The sequence below is a fragment of the Sminthopsis crassicaudata genome, chromosome 2 (genome assembly GCF_048593235.1).
Source record: "Sminthopsis crassicaudata isolate SCR6 chromosome 2, ASM4859323v1, whole genome shotgun sequence".
NCBI lineage: Eukaryota > Metazoa > Chordata > Mammalia > Dasyuromorphia > Dasyuridae > Sminthopsis > Sminthopsis crassicaudata.
The window spans coordinates 32,489,637-32,513,602 of record NC_133618.1 but is presented as its reverse complement, the minus strand read 5'-3'; positions in this window follow the sequence as shown (position 1 = coordinate 32,513,602).

Here is a 23,966-nt window from a genome sequence, read left to right as displayed (position 1 = left end):
CCTAATTTTATAAACTTCATTTCCATAACACCCAACATTTGCAGGATGTAGTACTTTGAGAAGCACTTTTAGACATTATCTCACTTGAACCTCCTAACAACATGGAGAGGTCATTACTATTTGTATCATTAAATGTACATTATAGATCAAGAAACTAAGGCTGAATATTCGGTTTATTAATCTTTTATTTTTCTATTTTGTTGATGCATTACCATAAAGTTTTGACTTCTCCCTAAGAACTTTTTTAGGGGGATCTCAGAAATTTTAGTATGCTGTCTTATCATTATCATTTTCTTTTACATAGTTATTAATTGCTACTATGATTTGTTCTTTGATCCATTCATTATTAAAGATTTCATTTTTAAGTTTGCAAAAAATAAAAAGAAACTGAAGCTGAGAGGGTTTAAGTGCCTTGCCCAAGATGACATAGCTAATTAGTGTGAGGATATAAGCCCATTTCCTTCAAGGATATACTGTAACTCTAGCGTTCTTTCCATCACATTCCCTGATTCATTTGTCCGAATTTTTTATGTGGTCAATGCAACTGGCCAAGGGATCATTGCTTTAGAGCCATCATGCCCAGTCTCTTCATTTTACAGATAAATAAGTTGAGCTCTTCCAGGGTGAGGTAACTGCCCAAGGTCATAGAGTGACTGAGTTAAGGTCTTCTGATCCCACATGCAACCCTCCATTCCTCCATTCTGCTACATACATCAAAATGATTTATCCACTCCTGACTTCATGTACTCTTCCATATCATACTCATTAATTCCTTGACCTGTTCTATAAATATTTGAACTTTTACATTAAAACACAGATACACAAGTTGGAAGTAGAGAAAGTAAATAAAAATTAATTTAAAAAACAGAGAAGAACTATGGGGGGCAGAGCCAAGATAGTAGATTAAGGGCAGCCACCCAGATGAACTTTCCCAACATTCCCCCTAAATAACCTTAAAATGACACTTTAAATCAAATTTTGGAGTGGCAGAGCCAATAAAAAGTTGGAGGGAGATTTTTTTTCCCAGCTTAAGAAAATTTAAGAGGTAGGCGGGAGAAGTTTGTAAATCCCAGCACGGAGGTCTGCCTAGAGCCCACCCATGAAGTGGTGGCCACAGCAACTGCATCAGTAGCAGCTTCAGGAATTCTCAGCCCAGAAACAAGGAGGGAGGCAACTGCTCAGAAAAGCAACAGGAGATCCTAGCTGGCACTAGGAATGGCCGGTGCTGGTTGGCAGCTCTGTGTAGTTTGGGGGGCAGAGAGGAGCACAAGGGAGCAGGAGTCCTGGTCACAGTACCAGAGAAGAGGGGCACTGCCATGTGTAGCTGCAGGGAACTGGAGCCCTTTCTTGTTAAGGACCAGAGTGTAGACCAGGAGGATGGTGATCTTAACTCTCTCAGGACCATGCCACCTTAGAAGCACCAAAAACTTGCAGACTCCCACAATGGCTCTGAAAACAGCAGCATGGAAAAACCTGAAGCTTGAGACAATGTCTTGCCATATTCAGATGACCAGAGCCCAACTTTAATATAAAATTCAGATTCAGGAAATAGGCTAGAAAAATGGGCAAATAGAGCAAAAAAGAAATGATTATTGAAAAGTTATTACAGTGATAGGGAAGACCAAGACAAATTCAGAAGACAACAGCTACAAAATAAAGCTTCAGAAACATTTGCTAATTGAACCTAAACTCAACAAGAATTTTTGAAAGAGTTAAAGAAAGAGATAAGAATAGTAGAGGGACATTTTGCAAAAGAAATGCGAGTGATTAAATCACTATTGATCAGAGAAATGCAAATGAAGACAGCTCTGGGGTACCAATACACACCTGGCAGATTGGCTAAGATTACAGGAGAAGATAATGACAAATGTTGGAGGGGATGTGGGAAAACTGGGACACTGATGGAGTTGTGAACTGATCCAACCATTCTGGAGAGCAATTTGGAGCTATACTCAAAAAGTTATCGAACTGTGCATACCCTTTGATCCAGCAGTGTTTCTACTGGGCTTATATCCCAAAGAGATCTTAAAGGAGGGAAAGAGACCCACGTGTGCAAAAATGTTTGTGGCAGCCCTTTTCATAGAGGGCAGAAACTGGAAACTAAGTGGATGCCTTCAGTGGGGAATGGCTGAATAAATTATGGTGTATGAATGTAATAGAATATTATTGTTCTATGAGAAACAATCAGCAGGATGATTTCAGAGAGACCTGGAGAGACTTACATGAACTGATGCTGAGTGAAATGAGCAGGACCAGGAGATTATCATACATGGCAACAACAAGATTATACAATGATCAACTGTGATGTACTAGCCTCTTTTCAACAATGAGGTGATTCCGGCCTATTCCAGAGTTAGAATGGAGAGAGCCATCTACATTCAGAAGGAGAATTGTTGGCACTAAATGTGGATCACAACATAGGTTTCCCCCCTTTTTTGCTGTTGCTTGCTTGCTTTTTGTTTTCTTTCCCATTTTTTCTGTTTTTGATCTGATTTTTCTTGTGCCGCATGGATAAATGTATAATTATGTATAGAATAATTGTACATGTTTAACATATGTTGGATTACTTGTTGTCTAGGGGAAGAGATGTGGGAAGGGAGGGAGAAAAGCTTGTAACACAACGTGTTGCAAAGGTGAATGTTGAAAACTATCATTGCATGTATTTTGAAAATAAATTATTATATTATGTAATTATATAATATAATATATTATATTATAATATATGTTATATATTATATTATAAATTATTTTTTTAAAAGACAATGAGAGTGACACAAGAAAAGTAGGAAAAGCCTGGTATATGAGGCACAAAAGTGCTGAAGAAAATATACCTTAAAAAGCAGAATAGGTCAGATGGAAAAGGAGATATAAAAATTCACTGAAAAAAAGAACTTCTTAAAAAGTATAATTGAACAAATGGAAACAAAGGTATAAAAGTCTTACTGAGGAAAATATTTCCTTAAAAATTAGAATTGGCTGTTCAGCTAGGTGGCACAATGGATAGAGAGCACCAGCCCTGAAGTCAGGAGGACCCGAGTTCAAATTTGACCTCAGACACTTAACACTTCCCAGCTGTGTGACCCTGGGCAAGGAACTTGATACTAATTGCCTCAGGGGAAAAATAGAATTGGTCAAGTGGAAGCTAATAATTTCATGAGACTTCAAAAAACAAAAAAAAAAAATAAAAAGAATGAAAAAAGAGAAGAAAATATGAAATATCTCTTTGGAAAAACAATGGTGCTGGAAAATCACTCAAGAAGAGATCATTTAAGAATTATTAGACTACTTGAAAGCTGTGATCAAAGAGAGAGCCTACATCATATTTTAGGAAATTATCAACAGCTTTGATAGCTTAAATCTAGACAAGTAAAATAAAAATAGACATTTCATTGATCAGCTCCTGAAAGAGATCCTAAAATGAAAACTCCCATGCATATTATAACCAAATTCCAGAATTCCAAGGTCAAAGAGAAAATATATTAAGTAAATGAAAAAATTCAAATATCATGGAGCTACAGACAGGATCACACCAGATTAATAACTTCCACATTAAAAAGAATAGAGGTAAAGGAACTTTAAAACTATGCATGTCCTTTGACTCAGCAATACTCTGTATCCCAAAGAAATCGGGAAAAGAAAGAGGATCTATATGTATAAAAATATTTATAGCAGCTCTTTTCGTGGTGGTAAAGAATTAGAAACCAAGTAGATGTTCACTAATTGGGGAATGGCTAAGCAAGTTATGGTACATGATTCTATCAGAACAATCTATCAGAACATCTTAGCCAAGGTGGTTTTAGAAAAAATATGGCAAGACATATATGAACTGATGGAAAGTTAAGTAAGAAGAATTAAGAGATCAGTGTTCAAGTAACAGCCATGTTGTAATGATGAACAACTAGGGAAAACTTGGCTACTCTGATCAATACAGTGATCCAAGACAATTGCAAAGAATGTCTGCTTTAAAAAAAATGCTATCCACCTCCACAGAGAATTGAAGTCATGATTCTCTCTGAAAACTAAGAAACGAAAGATAACTTTCTCTATTTTTCTTGCTTTGTTTTGAAATTTGGCTAATATGAAAATGTTTTGCATAATTTCACATGGATAATTGATATCACATTGCTTGCGTTCTCCCTGGGTGGGAGGAAGGGAGTAAATTTGGCACTCAAAACTTAAAATGAAAAGAATGTTTTAATTAAATAAAAAAAAAAAAACAAAAAACCCTGAAACTAAGAATTAGTAGCAAAGGCATTAAAACTTAGTTTTTAATGAAACTCTGCTAAGGTTCATGCTATAAGAACATCAGGAAAAAAAAACTGTTTAAAAAAGTCTATGAGAAGAGAGAAGAGAAAAATCAAGGAAAGTTGGTATGGATGGGAAGAAGATAATAAAAGACAGAGAATGTCCACTATTCTATTCCTATCTCGCTGTTGTAATAAAGGACTGGCCAATGACAGCTGTTCTTGGGAGCGTGTTCTTGATTTTAATGTAGTTCTTCACATGGTCTTTAGAAAATATTTTATATATGTATAAATCTATGCATATCAATACATATACACATAGAGAGATACATACAAATACATACACACATATATACATATAAATACACACATATATACATATAAATACACACATATATACATATAAATACACACATATATACATATAAATACATACATATATATATATATATATGTATGTATGATGCAGTGTCCTGTTTCCTGTCCAGTTATTACATGATGGGGAGAAATTTTTTGGAGAACTGGAATTAAGCATACAAACATGGGAAAATAATTGTTCTAATAATAGAACAGGATAAAAACTCCCATGAGTACCACTCAGTCTCTTTCCTACCCTCGTGGCATTTGAGGAAAGGCAAGACAACTTTGTCCCTCTCACAGACCTATAGTGAAACAGCTAGCTTCTATTGATGAGAGAGTGCTGGAGCCAGAAGCCTAATTCTCTAGGACAATATGAAGCCATGGGAGAACATCTTCTTGTTGCTTCTGCCCTAATTGTAGTTACAGCCTTAGGCAAAAGAATATTTGAGATGGAATGGATGGGATGGAATGGAGGTGACTACAACCTTGTGAGCTTCCAGAAGTCAGCAGAAAAAGCCAGTCTAGGAACTAGAATCTAGGCCAAAATTTGCTGGCCCCTGAGTTCTCTAAAGATAGACTTGCTTGACCCAATAAAGCAGTGTACCAACAGCAGTTAAGAGAGCTACTCATCCGTCAGCTCTGCTGGATTCAGAAGTGAATCAGGGTGGATGTTTTATAGCCATCACTCTAAGTTGGAGGGACACAGGTAGTATAGTTTCAAAGAATGTTTTATATTTCTTTCTTGTTATATTTGCTCAGTAAATAAATCTGTTTAAGCTAATTGGTGTTAAGTTTCATTGAAATTAGAACATTAAGAACTGAACCAGCTACATACACCCAGCAAAAGAACTCTGGGAGATGACTATGAACCACTACATAGAATTCCCAATCCCTCTATTTTTGTCCACCTGCATTTTGGATTTCTTTCCTAATTGTACACTATTTCAAAGTCTGATTCTTTTTGTACAGCAAAACAACTGTTTGGACATGTATACATATATTGTATTTAATTTATACTTTAACATATTTAACATGTATTGGTCAATATGCCATCTGGGGGGGGGGGAGGAGAGGGGAAAATTAGAGCAAAAGGTTTGGCAATTAATGTCAATGTTGTAAAATTACCCATGCATATATCTGGTAAATAAAAACTATTAAAATTTTTTTAAAAAAGAAAGTAGAACATTAATCAGTGATACTGAGACACTGGTTATTGATACGAAGGAGAATACATTGGAAGGGAGGTTCAAGTTGATATAAAAAATATCCCACTGGCCCTCAGGGGTACCCTTAAAACCTAGAGGGGATTGTCCTGATGGAGATCTGAGTCATCAGTGAGAGTGGCTCTCCCAGAGTCTTTAAATGACTGCTCTGTGGGGATCTGATCTTTGTGGGGGAATTGGCTTTGCGAAAATCCCTAAGAATCTATAAGGATTATATTGTTTTCTCATCCAAGATGGTCTTTAACTTGGGGAGGATGGAACAAATTTGCAAGAAATGAAAGCTGGAAAAAAATTAGAATGGGAAGAGAGGATGGGGCCCAGGAAAAATACAAAAATAGAGTGAGAGAGCTTGCTTGCAGCTATGATTACTGGGCCCTGTCAGGTGACTTTGAGGAATTCTGACAATTACAAGAAGTAGCTCAGGATTGAAGATGGGCAAATGTTATTTCATTTTTCATAAAGAAGAATGCCAATATTATAAAACTGTTAGTCCAATAGCGTTGATGTCAGTTCCTGGTAAAATGCTAGAACTTGTTATTCAAGGCAAGCTTTTAGAAAGAAAGGAGGACTCACAAATAATACAAATGGATTCATTGGGTTCATGTTAATCAATATCAAATTGCTTATCTTCTCAAGGAGGGAGAAAAGACAGGAGGGAGAGAATTTGGAATTCAAAATTTTTTTAATTGAATGTTTTTTTTAAAAATTTACATGTAATTGGGAAATATTTTATGAAATAAATGATTTTTTTAAAGGAAGAAAACAAATAGGCTAAAAACCACCAGTAGGTTGGAAAATACCAACATCTTTAATAAAAGCTAAAAAATAGAGGAAAAAAATAAGTCATATAAAAATATTGTCCACATTCCTTTGGACAGATGGAGGAGTCTTTGGAAATAGAACATTATGTACACTCCCAGATTTGTTCTTTTTCATTTTTCTTCAAGGCGACTTGGGTTAAGTGACTTGCCCAGGGTCACACAGCTCCCACATGTCAAGTGTCCGAGACTGAATTTAAACTCATATCCTCCTGACTGCATGACCAGTGCTTCTGTTCACTGTATCACCTAGCTGCTCCCTTTTTCTTTTCTTTTTTTCTTGTTTAGATTTTTTCAACATATTAACTAGTTTTGCTGATTTTTTTCTCTCCCTCCTCTAAAAATTATTTGCTATAAGAAATATGTCCCTGGAGGAAGTAGAGTGAAAAACACAATTTAGGCAATTTAGAATTAGAAAATTAAAATTAGAATTTAGACAATGTAAAAACAAAGCATATTAATTTAAAACCATTCAAAAGGAATACACAGTATAGAAAATGCATTTTCCTCCTTTCATTCTTCTTGATCTCCCTGATGTCTTTGACACTATTAATCACTCCCTTCTCTTTGTTGCCTTTCTCACAAAGTTGCTTGGACACCCTCTCTTCTGGTTTTCCTTCTACCTATTTCCCTCTCATCTCCTTTGCTACTGATGCTCTCTAAGCATCTATGGGATCTATGGGATATTAGATATCCCATAGGGTTCTGTCCTGGATCCTCTCCTCCCTCTATACTATTTCTCTTAGTGAGCCTATCAGCTCCCATGGATTTAATTATTCTCTTTATGCTAATAGTTTTTAACTCTATTTATTTTAATCTTCCTGCTGATCTTCAACTCCCTTTCAGACATCTCAAACTGGACGTCCAATGAATTTCTTAAACTCAACATGTCTAAAACAGAACTTGCTATCTTTTTTTCTAAGCCCCTCCCTCCTCCTAACTTTCCTATTACGTCAAGGGCAACACCATCCTCCTAGACCCTCAGACTCCCCACCTGTGTGAAACCCTCACTCCCATATCCACCATTTCCAAAATATTGTCAAGGCCTGTTGATATCACCTTTGCAGCATCTCTCAAATATTCCTCCTTTCCTCCTCTGCCATCTTCACCATCACCTCGGGTTCTCATCATCTCATGCTTGGATTACTGCAATGGCTGCTGCCTAAGGCAGTCCATCCACTCTTCAGCTTCCAAAGTGATTTTCCTTGAGTGAAGGACTGACCAAGACACCCCCCAGTACTTCAGTGGCTCCCTATCATTTCCAGGATCTAGTACCAAATCTCCCTTTGGCATTCAAAGCCTTTCATGGACTCTTCCGACAGATCCAGTCTTCCATCTCTGCCATTCTTTGAGTTAATGCCTCCTGGCTGTTCCACAAACAAGGCCTTCCATTGCTCCACTCCAGGCATTTCCTCTGTACATCCGCCATGTCTGGAAGGCTTTGCCCTTCCGGATTACAATAGGTGTAGTAGGGTTCCATTATATGATTATGTGTGACTGGCTGTCCAGAAGGACCCTTGTGGGCATGGGGGAATGTTCAGAGCCAGCTCTGTAGCTTTCAGGTTGATGGAGTCCAGATCAAACAGCCTTTTTCTCCTTCTGGAAGGGACTGAGATTCCCATGAGCTCACAACCAGAAGATGGGAGTGAAACTAAGCTGGGAGGTTTCTAAAATGAGCACTGTGCAAGTAGGCCAAGCCTTCGGTAGTACAGCAGCGGGAGCAGCAACGGCATGTCCAGGGGAAGGGAGAGATCGCTGTCAGCTAGTGGGGAATTAGAGCTGGACAGCCCCCCACCTGGGGGGAAGGGGTCACAGCTGGAGCCCCAGGCGGTACATTTGTCTCTGTGTTCCATAGACCCAAAAGGGCACTGCTGGGTTTTGGCTTTCTACATGAGAATACACACCAGACTGTCAGCTATAGTCTCCTCTGGTCTTGTTTAGGCAGAAGCTTATCATGTGAATTTGCTTTTTTATTTTTCATTTAAGGAGCTTGATTTTCTTTTGCTGCTTAGATAAAGCTGACATTATTATGGGGATTTGCCTTTTTTTAAAATAGGGTTTAATATATATATATATATATGTCCATACCATACAGAAGCATGGGCAACTAGGTGGCAGAGTGCCAAGCCTGAAGTCAGGAAGATATTTACTAGTTGTATGACATTGGGGAAATCACCTTATATTATTTGCCTCAGTTTTTTCATCTGTCAAATGATCTGGAGAAAGAAACGGCAAAGCACTCCAGTATCTCTGCCAAGAAACTCCCAATCAGCTTATGAAGAGACAGTTAGGAAATGATTGTACATATGGAGGTACCAAAGATACTGGTCTTGGAGTCCCAAAGTCTAAAGCTTTCTTCTAGCCGGTTCCACAATGAGAGAGTCTTCTGGCTTGATTTATTAGTCATTTTTTAAAAATAAAACTTTCCAAAGGAAGAATGAATTTGGATCTGGATTTTTTTTCTTCCTTTGACCTGGGCTAAAAATGGGTCAGAACATCAGCATTTTGTTGTTTGCGCAAGATTTGAGTGTTGGGACACATACTCTTACTCACTTTTCTTTCATCCCACAAATGTGGAGAGAAAGTTCTCTTCAGGGGCAGTCCCAGGGCAGCGACTGGGGACTCAGAGCAGCCTCCTGGGAGGAGAAAAGGCAGGGCTGGACATGGTCAGCAAAGCTCGCATTCCTCAGATAGGCGCAGAAGAGGGAAATGAGTGTTTTTCCCCCTTTTTCTTATCTCAAGACTGCCCAGACAGGCACGGAAGGCTACTTATTTATGTAATGGGAGGGGGGGTCTGACTCTGTATAGAAACTTTGCTGAGATGACGTCCATATGAGAAATGGTAGAAACCATCTTCCAGGGAGCCCCGGGGAGGACCAGAATGGCTGTGGACATTCCGAGGTGGCCCCATGTGTGTTTGGGAGTGACTTTTCCCCATTGATTCCATAGGTGGGACTGCTGGCATCTTTAAAAGGTCCTGACTCGGCCCCTGCTGTGGCTCTGAGGGAGGAGGTGACCCCTTCACTCACACTCACAGAAGCAACCATCTTCAAGTGCCCTAATCCATGTCTTGCCACTGGACTCAGATGACCCTGGAAGAGAGAGGGAGACTGATGACTTTGTACAGCTCTCCTAAGTCCAACATCACCTTCCTGATGTGATCAAGAACAACAAGAAGCTGTAAAGGGGGCAAGGGTCCCCATGACCCCCATGAAACAAATCTGATTCTGTGGCCCTTTTCTTCCGTCTTTTTCTTTCAGGGGCAGGAAGCGAAGTTTTTCATCCAGGGATTCATGAGTCCTGGGGTTCCAACCAGATATTATAGTCAGTCCAGTAGGAAAGCCCCAAAGAACAATGATTCTAGGACCTGACCATGGGAAACCAGCAGTGTAAGTAGTTTGGGATATAAACTTGAGAAGAATGCTATGTAAGAGCTAAGCTGAATTGTGAGCCCGATCTCCCCTTCCCCTCAGCCTAAAGTTGGGGGACCACTCCTCCAAGGAATTGGGGGCAAATGTTGTTTTTCCTTGATATATCTTGAAGTAACTATTCTTTTGTAAAAGCCACCGGAATCAAATAGTTAAAAGGAAGTGGGGGTCCTATGACCCTAAAACAGGTGCTCTAGTCAAGGAAAGAAAAGACTTTGCCAACACTTTAGTGAGGGAGTAGGGTGGAAAATGTAACTCCTGGCCATGGAGAGTTCATAATCAACCATTTTTTTCAAATGCTTCTGAATCTTTTGTGTTTTAAGCATTTCTTTTCTGGTAGGAGAAATAAAAGTGTTCCCTATTTCTGATATCTACTTCCTAAAGAAGGGATCCTGTTAGTTTCTTTAGGAACTCTAGACATGGGTCACACTTAATGTTTATTCTAAGGATCAGCCCCAGAACTCCAGGATAGGGGCATAATGAGCCAGAGGAGGTGAAAAAAAAAGCCTAGTACCTATTCTTTGAAGTTCGATTCTCTCCAAAATCAAATCTGGTCTGTGTGAATGCAAAATGGAAACCCCTCATAGGAGGGGCTCTCTTTGGGCTTTGGGTGATAGAGTCATATCTAATCAGTTGCCAATTCCCACAATCTCTCTCACATACGTTATCTTCTTCCCATTTATCTGGCCACCACTTTAATTCAGTCTATCATCACTTCTTGCCTTTACTTTGTTTTTCATAGGAGGGGCTTCTGATAGCAAAATTTTGACTGTGTAACTCTGCTACTCAAGAAGCTTCACTGATTTCCTCTTGTTTTTTTTTTTTTTTTTTTTTTTTTTTTTTTGGTGGGGGGAGAGCAATAATAAATAAATAAATGATGACAATCAGGGAGAAAATAATTAAAAGGAAAACAAATGCTAAGTTCTGTGTGGATATCATGCTGAAATTTAAAAGAAAAGAAGGAGTGAGAACCTGTATTAAAGAGTATCAGGTCAAAAAAGAGGGGAAAAGTATAAGAGAAGAGGATGGAAATACACAACTAACAATCACAACTAGGTGTGTGATTGGGATGAACTCACTTATAAAATGCAAAAAAATAGCAGAATGTATTCAGAAGCAGACTACAAGGGGGCAGCTAGGTGGCGCAGTGAATAGAGCACCAGCCTTGAATTCAGGAGGACTTGAGTTCAAATCTGATCTCAGACACTTAACAGTTCCTAGCTATATGACCCTGGGCAAGTCACTTAATCCCAGCCTCAAAAAAAACCAAACAAACAAACAAACAAAAAAAAAAAAAACGGAAGCAGACTACAGCAATATGTTATTCACAAGAAATACACTGGAAGCAGAAAGATAATTAAAAGGAGATGGGGCAAAATATATACCTCAGTTCAATTCAAAAAAGTAATTATGATTTCTGACAATGCAACAGTAAATATAATCAATTAAATTAGACAAATAGGGAAATTATACTGCTGAAAGATACCATAAACAGGAAAATAGTTAACATGTATGCACTGAATTACATGGCATATAAATGCTTAAAGGAAAAACTAAATGAGTTATAGGGGAAAATAATAAAACCATAATGATGAATGACCTCAATCTACCCTTTCAGAATTAGATAAATTTGACCAAAAATAAACAAGACATTAAGGACCTGAACAGAATTTTTAAAAAGTTATATATGTGATATATCTTTTGTGAATATTGAATGGAAATAAAAAGAAACATCTATTTCTCAGATATGCTTGTCACCATTACAAAAATTCATCACATAATAAAAAATTAAAACACCATTAAAAAAAAACCCTTGCCAAAATAATACCCAAAAAAGTACAGAAAGTAGTATACTCTACATATCCCTTGCTGCACATGATGTAATAAAATATATTTAATAAAGGGGTCATGGAGGAAAGGATTAAAAACTAGCTGAAGATTATGTGACTTCATTCTAAAGAACTGATGAGTCAAATGATAAATCAAAATAACTATAATTTCATTAAAAGTAGGGAAAATAATGGAACAACATGGCAAAGTTTTGGAAATGTAGCCAAGGCAGTTCTTTGGGGAAAATTAATATATCTAAGCACTTTAATAAACATAAGAGAGAAAGAACTGATCAACAAATTGAGAATGAAGCAAACAAACAAAACCTAGAAAACCAACAAAAAATTAAAACTATTTAAATGCTAAAAAATAAAGCATACAAATCAAAGAAGAAATTTGAAATATTGAAACAAAAAGTTGAATAAATGAAACTAGTTGCTAGGTTTGAAAAAACAATAGAATAGATAATTTGATTAAAAAGAAGAAGAAAAGAAAATTACTAGTATCAAAAATTTTTTTCAAAGAATTCACAAAAAAAATCAAGGATAAAGAATATCATTAGAAACTATTTTGTGAGTAGGACTAGGAGATCATTATATACTTCAACAACAATACTATATGATGATCAATTCTGATGGACGTGGTGGTCCTCTTCAACAATGAGATGAACCAAATCAGTTCCAAGAGAGCAGTAATGAACTGAACCAGCTACACCCAATGAAAGAACTCTGGGAGATGACTATGAATCCTCTATTTTTGTCTGACTACATTTTTGGTTTTCTTCATAGGCTAATTGTACACTATTTCAAGTCCAATTCTTTTTGGACAGCAAAATAATTGTATGGACATGTATACATATATTGTATTTAACATATACTTTCATATATTTAACATGTATGGGTCAACCTGCCATCTAGGGGAGGGGGTAGGGGGAAGGAGGGGAAAAGTTGGAACAAAAGGTTTTGCAATCGTCAATGCTAAAAAATTACCCATGCATATATCTTGTAAATAAAAAGCTATAATAAAAAAAGAAACTATTTTGCCCACAATATACTCGTGAAGCCATTAACTTAAATGGTTACTTACAATCATTTAACTGCTCAGAATAACAGAATGAGAAATTTATCATAATTTACAGTTAAGTCTCAGAAAAAAGAAATTGAAACAAAAAATGAACTTCCAAAGTTAAAAAAAAAATCTTAGACTACATGGGTTTATAAATGAATTCTATCAACTGTTGCAGAAACTGTTGAAAAGAAATAGCAAAATAAGAGAATTTACAGAGTGCCTCCACATAATATATATATACATACATACATATATATATATGATAGCTAAAATAAATAAAAACAAATAAAGAAAGAAAATTATGGACCAATATCCCTATTTGAATTTTTTTTGCTTCAATGTATATTAGGAATATTGGTACATTGATACATAGCAGCAAAAAATTCAAATATTCTCAAAGAAAATATAATAACCTTTCACTAGAGTATACACTATGAACAGATTAGAGTTATACTAGAAATGTAGTTGGTTTAATATTGGGAAAACTATAAATATATAACTGACTATAACATCAAGAATACCAAAAATAATACGATTATAGCAATAGATGTAGAAAAGGCTTTTGAAAAAATACAATACCCATTTCAATTTTTAAAAAAAGATCAAACAACCCTAATCACCTGTTTTTTATAATCCATAATGAGATGTGAATCCAGACCTTCTGATTCAAAGTCCATTACACTTTTTGCTATATTATTGAGCCTGTTGTGAATGGCTGGCCTCTTCAATTGCCCTTGACATATATAAATGAATATTTCCCAAATAGATTCCAAATCTTTAGATATGTAATGGACTTTTAAAAAAAGCAATTATTATATTAGTACTTTCTCTCTTGGACGCTTCTGTAGTAATACATTGGTTCTTACACCATTTATAATTCAAAGAAGCCTGGGTTCTTCTCAAATATGATTCTCCTGAAAGATGCCCCAAGTCAGAAAGAGATACCCCATTGGTCTACTCAAATCATAGTCCATGAACCCCAAGGCTATTCAAAGACTGCATTAGTTCTTTTACCACACCAACCAGAAAAATCCATTTAATTAAATGATAAAGCATGATAAATAACAAGGAAAATCCACAACAATCATATGATTCACAACACTTAGGAAAGATGCATGATCAAAGCACTTCACATTTCTAGGGCAGAGTACCAGCTAGAAGCCCTCCCCTCTCTGCTTTCTATACTGCCACTTGATGCTTTCTTAGCTGCATAGAAAGTTCCTCATATCCTCTGATGAATTATTATTATTATTATTATTTTTGCTGTGCTATTCTCTGTAGGTCTTCCATTATATTATCACTTATTGGTGCTATGCTAAATTGAGATTATTGAGGGATTTCTTCCTCCACAGGGGATGGGGCACTCAGTTTTTTTTGCCCATAGTCTGGGGGAATTTATTTTAGCTTTATTGTGAGTCAGGCTCACAGCTGTGCCCAGCCAATCAGGAAGAGCTTGAGTATAAGTCTGACTTTTAAATTGACATCCTTTATCCCAGTTGTCACTTCCTGATTTCAATCTTCTATTTGAGTTGTTTGTTATGAGTATATTTCTTTCAATTCCCATCAAGCCCTGGTTACTAGAGTGGGCCCATTGAAATCATCCTTGGACACAGACTTGAAGAACCCATAGGGTAGAATAGTGAATTGTATCCTAGCTTCCTAAGTGCATTAAAATTGTTATTTCCCCTACATTGGTGTTAGTTAAAAGACAGAATAATACAACTCTAGCTTTAGGTTTGGAACAAAAAGACCCTGTTAGAGAGTCTCTGTGTGACTGGGAAAATTCTCTCTTCACTTGTAGTCTCCATTTTCTTCTTTGTAAAGTGTATTAGATTTAACCTGCTCATTTTATATATGAGAAAACTGAAACCCCTTTGAATGAAATCTTGTGTTGGAACCAAAATGTTGGAAACTAAAACTTTTAACCTGAGCAACAGAGATAAGTAAATTCCTCTTTCCACAACTTCTTCTTCCCTCTCAACAGGGGGAATAAACTGGACAATGCATCAAGCCTTTTTAGAAGCTTATGACTAAACTCCCAAATCAAGGGGAGTATGAAGCTTCTGAAGGCCTTTCTTTGTTAAGGGCATCATTTTAATAGCTTAGGGCCAGCAGCAGCAACAAGTAAAGTAGTGCAATGTAGCAAAGATGTAAAGAAATCTGAGTTCCATTTCTGGTTCTTCCACTGAATAGCCATGTGGTCTTGGGCAAAAACCTTTGCCTCTATGAGCCTTGGTTTCCACATGTGTAATATAGGAATAATAATCCTCCCTCCCAGGGTTGTGTGAGGCTCATTGACCTGGTAGTGTAGTAAAGCGAGCCTTTCCTTTAGAGGCAAAGGATCAAGTTTCAAATCCTAACTCAGCTCCTTATCAGTGAGCCTAGTCCATTCATGTCCTTTCAGCTTCAGTTTCTTCATCTACAAAAAAGGAAAGGCCTAAAATCCATTTCTACTCATACACACATGTATGTGTGTGTGTGTGTGTGCGTGTATATATGTATATATACACATATAAAGATATATATGCATCTATATATTTTCATTTATTATATTTGTTCCCCCAGTGACAATTACAGTGTCTGAAATTTAGTAGGTACTTCATAAATTTTTCTTGATTAATTCCAGGTACACCCAGGTATGAATGTAGGGGCAAATAGCCACTCATTTGTTTTTTGCTTTTTCCAGACAGTGTTTTTTCTTCTTTTCTCCTCCTCTCTTTCTTGTTCTCTGCAGTAGTATTTCAGGTCTCTCTGTGGGATTCTGTGCTGATAAAAACTTCTCCATTGTCTAGAAAGCCCAGTCAGAAAAGGAAGCCCCAATGGTATTGAAAGGGAACATCCCAATTGTCTAAGTAACTTGTTGAAGCCACCGGGAGTTCTATTGACCCTTTCAACATCAGACTCCTACCCCTGGGGCTTTCTTGGAATACCGTGATATGTTTTTTCCCCCTGAATCTTAATTTCTTTTAATATTTTACTATTTGTCTTCAGGTTCAGGAACATTTTGAAAATATCCCTTTGAGGTGGGGTGGGTTTTGATAGACCAACTACTCTGAATGACATATTTGTCGTTGCTAAGACTCTTTCATTTGTTTCTTTGCAGAATCTGGGCTCATCAGTTCAAAACAAATCTATGTTGTAGATTTCTATTTGTTTTCCTCTGAGAAAATGCAGAGCAGCTCTGCCCTTGTTAATCGTAATAATCTTCCAAGGTTAAGATCAGAATCTTTTTTAAAGTTATAAACCCCTCTCCTTTCCTTTTATTCAAAAAAGATGAAGCCCTAAGGCTTTAGATTCACTTGCTAGATTCAAAAGAAACAGATACACAGGTTAGAAGAGTTAGGATGGATCTCAGAGATCATTTAGTTCAATCTACTAATAATATTTTTTAAAAAATCTATTGACCTTTTTTGTTTTGGGAATCACATCTGTAACACATTTTTGTGCCAAAGTTTTTCCCGTAACAAAGAAAAACAGCTAAGTAAACTGAAGGACAACATGACCGCATATGAGGGTGTACAGAAATTCTGCTCTTGTGGTCGGTCCTCCAACCCTACCAAGAGAAGGGGAGTATGTTTCGCCATCTGAACTGCTGGACCATGATCAGTTACTCTCATTAATCTGATTCTAAACCCCATTTACTATTGTTTTCATCTATAATGTTGTTATTATTATCTATATTGTGTATATTAGTTATTATGTACATTATTCTCTTGGTTCTTTCTTCACTGTGAATTAGTTCCTACAAGTTGTCCCAAGTCTTTCTAATTTGTTGACATTTCATTATATCTTACTACTTAATAGCATACCAACATGTTCATTGGCCACTGTTTGTTTATCCAGTTCCCAGTTGATGGGCACCTACTTTTTTTGCTCCCTCCAAAAGTATTAAAATAAATACTTTGATAAATATGAAATCTTTCTTTCTGTCTTTGACCCCCTTACACACTCATTTGGGCATTGCTTGGATTGTTGGTTCAAAGAATAGTCTTCTTATTTTACAGATGAAGAAACTGAGACCCAGCAAGAAAAATTATCTTCCTGGAGATCATATAGCTAAGACATAACATAAGAATGTACTCTGAGTTAGTCTATGCCAGTTTTTTTTTTTAGCCACCACTTTGAGGGATCGCTAAAATCTCACAGCAACAATAACTACAGATTGAAACAAAAATATTTAAAATCATATATCAATAGACAACAGGAAAAGACTTTGACAAAGTACATCACTCATTTCTGCAAATAAATTAATAATCAATTCTAAGGAAAAAACATAAAAGGGCCATTTTAATGTGATTTTTTAATAAGAAATCTAAGACCCAAAATAGATAGTTCATGCAATGCAGAAACACTAGAAGTTTTCCCAGTAAATAGAGAGTAAAGCAGGGATATCCTAATAGGATATGTCCTCATTTTTTCAGCTTTTGCAAATAAATTATTATTCCAGAGGCATAATCAGAAATATACAAATTTACTATCCCAATATGTGGGAGGTATAATTCTCTCTTTTTTGAACCATGTAGCCTGTATTTTTTAAAAAATGCATCCCTGCCCATTTTGCATGATGGCAATGTTTAAACAGGGGAGAATATGTAATGGTGCTTGCGTAGATATGTCCAGATCACTTAACACAGGAGGTCTTCCCCTACCATGTGGGTAGGGGTAACTTCTTTTAATTGAGTATGGGTTGGAACATTCTGTATTTTAACACTGGTAAGATAGAAAGTAGCTCTTTTTTCTGGTTCACTCTTTTCTAAATGTTCATTCTTGCTATTTCCAAAGAGTGAATATCACGGTTCATCCATAACATGGATGCTATGAACCGAAATGATAAGAAAGGAAGGACTTCCTCACTATTTTCTGACATAGTTTTGGGAATGTTTCAGTACCCATAATACAAAAGAAAGGAAAACACAGCCAAAAAGGAAATAACATTTTCCCTCTTTGATAATAGCATAATGTTCTTAGAAATCAATTTATACATTAACAAATTCAACAAAGTAGTAGAATAAACACACAAAAGTCAAATTCATCTCTATATTGTAATAATGAAGTATAAAAGGAAATAATAAAAATGGAAATTCCATTCAAAATAATCACAAAATGAATAAAATATGGGAATCAAGGACAATCAAGTCTTGAGTACATAGAATTTCAAAACACTCTTCAAAAAAAAAAGAAAAAAAGAGAATAACTTAAATAACGGGAGGAATAGTCCTTTTAGTGCTCATGGCTGGACTGCTCCAACTTAATAAAAATGATACTGCCAAAATTCACTTATAGCCTTAGTTCTATACCAAAACTACCAAGGGGATATTTTGTAATTTATAACCAACATAGCAATAAAATTCATTGGGAAGAAGTTTAGAATCTCAAGGGAAATGAAGGGAAAGTGGGAATGAAGGGAGAATAAAACTTTAGACTTCAGATTATACTATAAAGCAGTAGTCATCTGATTTTAAAAATAGAAAAAAAATAAAAATAAAAAATAGAAAAGTAGATTTGTGGAACAGAGGGAAAGACAATAAATTTCACTTTGTACATGTTGAGTTTGGATGTCTACAGATATCCAAGGTGGAGATGTGTCACAGTTAGTGATAAAGAAGGAGAGCTCAAGAGATTTGTTAAGAGTCATTTGAATTACAAATGACAGTTGAAAACACGGGAGTTGATGAGATAACCTAGACCGGGTAAATAGGGAGAAAATAGTGTAGAATATGCATGCAAAGAGAAGAGGTCATAGATGATGATCCAGTAAGAGAGACTGAGAAAGGCTGGTCCTACATGTAGGAAGAGAACCATTATTGTTATAAGAGCTGGGAGAGGAACAGATATCCAAGAAGAAGCTGGGGACCAAGAGATCCCTGGTCATGTTGGAGAGAGACGTGTTGATGCAATGATAGGGTCTGATGCTGGATCACAAGGGTTTGAAAAGTGAGTGGGAAATGAGGAAGTAGAGAGAAGGCTGACCATGTCGATCACCTTTCACTTTGTTTCTGGGTGACTGGGCAAATGACGACAATAGCTCTCAGTCCTACAAATCATAACTATCATTCCAGGGCCCTTGGTTTTGGAGAAATCCCACCTCTGTTTGTGAACTTAGCCAAATAACTTAACTTCTCCGGGCCTCAGTTTCCCTCTCTGCAAAATGAAGGTTTTGGGCCAGATGACTTCTGAAGACTCTTGTAGCTCTTAATCTAGAAGCTTGTGCATGTTAGGAGAAGGAAAGAAGGGGAAGTCCACAAAGTTACAGGATCACAAAGTCCGTATTTTAACCATGAACCCATTTTGTCACTTTATACAGAAAGGACAAAGATTAGGGTCACAAATCTGGAACTGATTTTAATTTTATTTTCCAGAGGAGGAAATTAGAGTCACTGGGGAAGTGACTTGTGTAAGGTCACATAATTCACAAGTGGTAGCAGAGTTAGGATTTCATACAATGTTCTATAAAGCCCTTCTCAAATGGTATCTCCATTGCTTCAGCTCAATGAAGCAGCTACCACAGGGAAGATGGAAACTGAGATTTAGTGAGGGGATGTCAAACATTAATACATGTCAGAGGATTTCAGCAGGAGAATTTCAGAAAGGCCTGGAGAGACTTATAGGAACTGATGCTGACTGAAATGAGCAGGACCAGGAGATCATTATATACTTCAACAATACTAAATGACGATCAGTTATGAAGAATGTGGCCCTCTTCAACAATGAGATGATTCAAACCAGTTCCATTTGTTCAATAATGAAGAGAACCAGCTACACCCAGAAAAAAAAACTCTGGGAAATGAGTGTGAACCACTACATAGCATTCCCAATCCCTCTATTTATGTCCTCCTGCATTTTTGATTTCCTTCACAGGTTAATTAGACATTATTTCAAAGTCTGATTCTTTTTGTGCAGCAAAATAACTGTTTGGACATGTATACATATATTGTATTTAATTTATACTCTAATGTATTTAACATGTATTGGTCGACCTGCCGTTTGGGGAGGAGATGGGGCGAAGGAGGGGAAAAATTGGAACATTCTCCAATTGATGGGCATCTTCTCAGCTTCTCTGACAAGGTCTCATTTCTCAGACATAGAGAGAACTGAGTCAAATTTATAAAAAAAATATGAGCCATGCCCCAAATGACAAATGATCAAAAGATATAATCTGTACCCAAAGGGCTAAAATTCATGCATAGTTTTTGACCTAAGAACATCCCTACTAGGCTTGAATATCAAAAGTGATTGGAAATAAAAGGAAAATGTCCAAAAATATTCATAGCAATTCTCTTCTCAGAACAAAAAAAAAATTGGAAACGGAGAAGATGCCCATCAATTGGAGAATGGCTCAATAAACTGTGGTATGTGTTTGTGATGGAATATTACTGTTCTACGAGAAATGATGAGCAGGATGATCTCAGGAAAGAAGAAAAACTCCGGAAAGTCCTCCACGAACTCAAACAAAGTGAAATGTACTGTATACAAAGTAATAGCAATGCTCTGGGACATTCAGCTGTAAATGACTTGACTATTTTCAGTAATACAATCATCCACAGCTACTCTGAAAGATTTATGAAAAATGCCATCCATACCCAGAGAAGGAACTGATTGGATCTGAATGTAAACTAAAGCATTCTCTCTTTCTCTCTCCATCTCTCTTATTCTTAACTTAATTTTTCTTTTTTTTTTTTTTATTAATAGTTTTTATTTACCCGATATATGCATGGGTAATTTTACAACATTGACAATTGCCAAACCTTTTGTTCTAATTTTTCCCCTCTTCCCCCCCCCCTCCAGCATGGCAGGTTGACCAATAAATGCTTAACTTAATTTTTCTTGAGGGTTTTGATTTTCATGAGGGTGGGAGATGTATGTTTTCTTTCACAACTTGAGTCTTATGGAAATGTTTTGCATAATGTCACATATGGTTTTGTAATTGTGGGTGGGGATAAAAGAGAGAACCTAGAACTCAAAAGATTTAAAAACAAATGTATTTTTTTTCTTTTGAATAAAACTGGGGAAAATATTAAATAAATAAAATTTTTAAAATATCACAACTGCCCTCAACATCCCTCTATTCTGTCCAAAGAACTCCTCTGAATTGTTTTCTGTCTTTTTGGGGTGTCCATAATCTTGGTCAACTCCCCTGAGTTTAAAATTTATTTATTTTTTGGTTACATTTGAGTTCCAAGTTGTTTCCCTCCCTCCCTCCCAATTCCAGATTGGAGAAAGCCACATTTGATAGACATAGAGGAGAAGTTATATCCATTCTTTCTCTCATAGGCTGTTGTTGGTAGTTGATTTGAACTAAATTACTTTTTATTTTAAAGTCATAGTTTCTCTAAAAAGCTCTAAATGGCTTCCCAGCTCTGCCTTCCTCCCCCCCTCCTCACCCCCTACTCCAGGATAGCAGGAGTTCAGCACCAGCATCTACCATCCTCTGCGTTCCTTTGTCTTCCCAATGACATGTCAGCATCTTCCATTAGCACATGTATACCCCAATTATATTTTGAATACTCTGGTCCCAGCCAGGCTGGGATATGCTCTTACTCCCCGCTTGTAGTCCCTTCCCTTCCTCCACAATGGAGGGAGGAGGGGGTCCAATCAAAACGAGGAGATGTGAAGGGAAGCACATTGGGGCACGGGAAGAGGAAAAGGATTGGATGGGGGGACTGGGGAAGAGCCTTGAATATTTTTTTTTTTATGTCTGCTTATAGTGTGTGTTTTTAAGAAAGTCAATTTAACGTCTAGAGCCTCAGTTTTGTTGTTTCTAAAATGGGGAGATTATTTCCTTCTGGAAAGATGGTCAAGGTTCCGAGAATTCAATAAGCTCCGTATCGGAATTTGATTTATTATTTTATCTGTTGTCTAATGCAAGTGCTAAACTTGATCATGGAAATTAAATTTAAAAGTGTGTCCTGAGGACACGTGTTTTTCCTTTGAGAGGCGATTGTTTAGAATAGCTGACTTCCAATTACTGTTCATATTTTGCTTTTGCATCCCATGTCTGGTGCACAGGTGCTTAATAAATGCTGAACTGAATTAAGAGTTTGTTTTTTTTTTTTTTTTTTGTGGGGGCATGTAGTTATGGCAAATATTGATATACTATCTTGCAGGCTAAATAGAATTATTTGTTCATCTTTTGCTTTTTCATCCCCATGTCTAATACACAGGTGCTTAATAAATGCTGAACTGAATTAAGAGGGTTTTTTTGGGGGGAAATGTAATTATGTCAAATATTGGTATACTATCATCTTTCAGGTTAAATAGAACTTTGAAGAATTAAGATGAGAAGCAGCATGACATGATAGGGAATGGACCTCAAAGAGAGTCGATTATTAAACATTTAACCATACTGCGGGATGCAGCTTGTTATTAAGTGGCCACAATGTGCCAGGCACTCTGCGTACAAAGACAAGGCGGAAAGACAGTTCCTGCCCCAGTGAGGTTCATGCTTTAATGGGGGAAACCGATGAGTGAGGGGGACTCAGCGCTGGGAGGCAGCTTTGTGTGGAGGTGGCCAGGAAGAAGTGGTGCGAGCCCTGGTTCTGAGGCAGAAAAAGGCAAGGTAGTCCAACCAGACCAAGAAAACACTTTTGGAGGGGGAAGTTAGGCAGTGCAGTGGGTAGAGCACCAGCCCTGAAATCAGGAGGAGCTGAGTTCAAATCAGTGTGACCCTGGGCAAGTCACCCCAACTGTCTCAGCAAAAAAAGGGTTCTTATTTTTCCCTGGGAGGTGCTCCCCAAGTACAGGTGCACTTGCTAGGGGGTGGGAGCGGATCTGCTGAAACCCAGGCCAGAAACCAGACTGCCTTTTGTGCCTCAGCAGTGTGCCAGTGCAGTGGCTGGGAAGCAGTGAGGGGTGGGCTGGCTGGGTGGGCTTGCTTCCCAGAGGCTTTAGATCATCCTGCCCATCCCCAGCAGTCTGACCCCAGCCAGGGCCCCTGCTTTTGGAGGTACCTCTGTTGGTGGTGAGAGACCCAGATTGGAACCCTGCTATGCCATAGCCCAAGCCACCTGGGTGGCCGTTCTTGGTCTTATCTTCCCAGGTCTCAGGGTCCTCACTTGTAGAATGAAGAGCTGGGCTCAGTGACTTCCAGGGGTACCTCCAGCTAGAATGAACATTTCCTTTTGAGCTGTTGCTGCCTCAGGTGAGAGCACAGATGGTGCCTCTGTCATGCAGGGAAGTCTTGGGGTTCCTGGGGCTCCCCTGGGCTGCAGTCCAAATTCAGGGTCTCCCAGGAGCTCCTCCTGGGTGCGAGTGGGACATGACCCTTTCCAAAGGGCACATCTGTACTCCTGCCTCCAGGAAGGAGGCCAATGGAGCCAGAAACCTCAGTGGAGGGAAGAGCATCTGCCAGGGGCACTTCAGGTGTGAGCAGCCAGCTCCAGCCTCCCATCTCGCGGGCCTTCTGCTCTGATGTGTCTGCAAAGCTCGAAGATGCTCTGGAATACTTAATGCCTTCTCCAGGCTGGAGGCGCGCCCTCCTCAAATCTCAGCGCCCAGGTCTTGTCCACCCGAGGGTGGGCGTCCGCCCTGGCCCAGCCCTGATAAGTCTTTGTTTCTAGTTAAATTGTCAATTTGACAGTTGGGGGCAGGTGTGGAGCTGGGGCCCCCTGGCCAATGCTCTGGAGCACCTCCATATAGTTAAGTAGAATCCCAGAATTAGAACTGAAAGGAAACATGGACTGGAAGAGTGGAAAGGATCTTAGAGACCCTGTCAAACTCTCCTTTTCCGAAAGGGAGCTGGGACTCAGAAGTTTAGCCACTTGGGTAAGATTAAACAGGTAGTAAATGGCAGACCTGGTAGTAAAAAGCCGACTTTAAATAGCAGACTTGGAATTTGAACTAGAGCTCCAAATCTCTGGCTCCAAATCTCTGGCTATCCTTCCTTAAAGGCCTTTCAGTCCACGCTCTATAACCCTACCAACAAGTGGTCATCCTGTGTGTGTTCAGTTGTCCAACTCTTCCCAGAGTTCTTTCCTAGAATCAAGAAGACTCCACTCC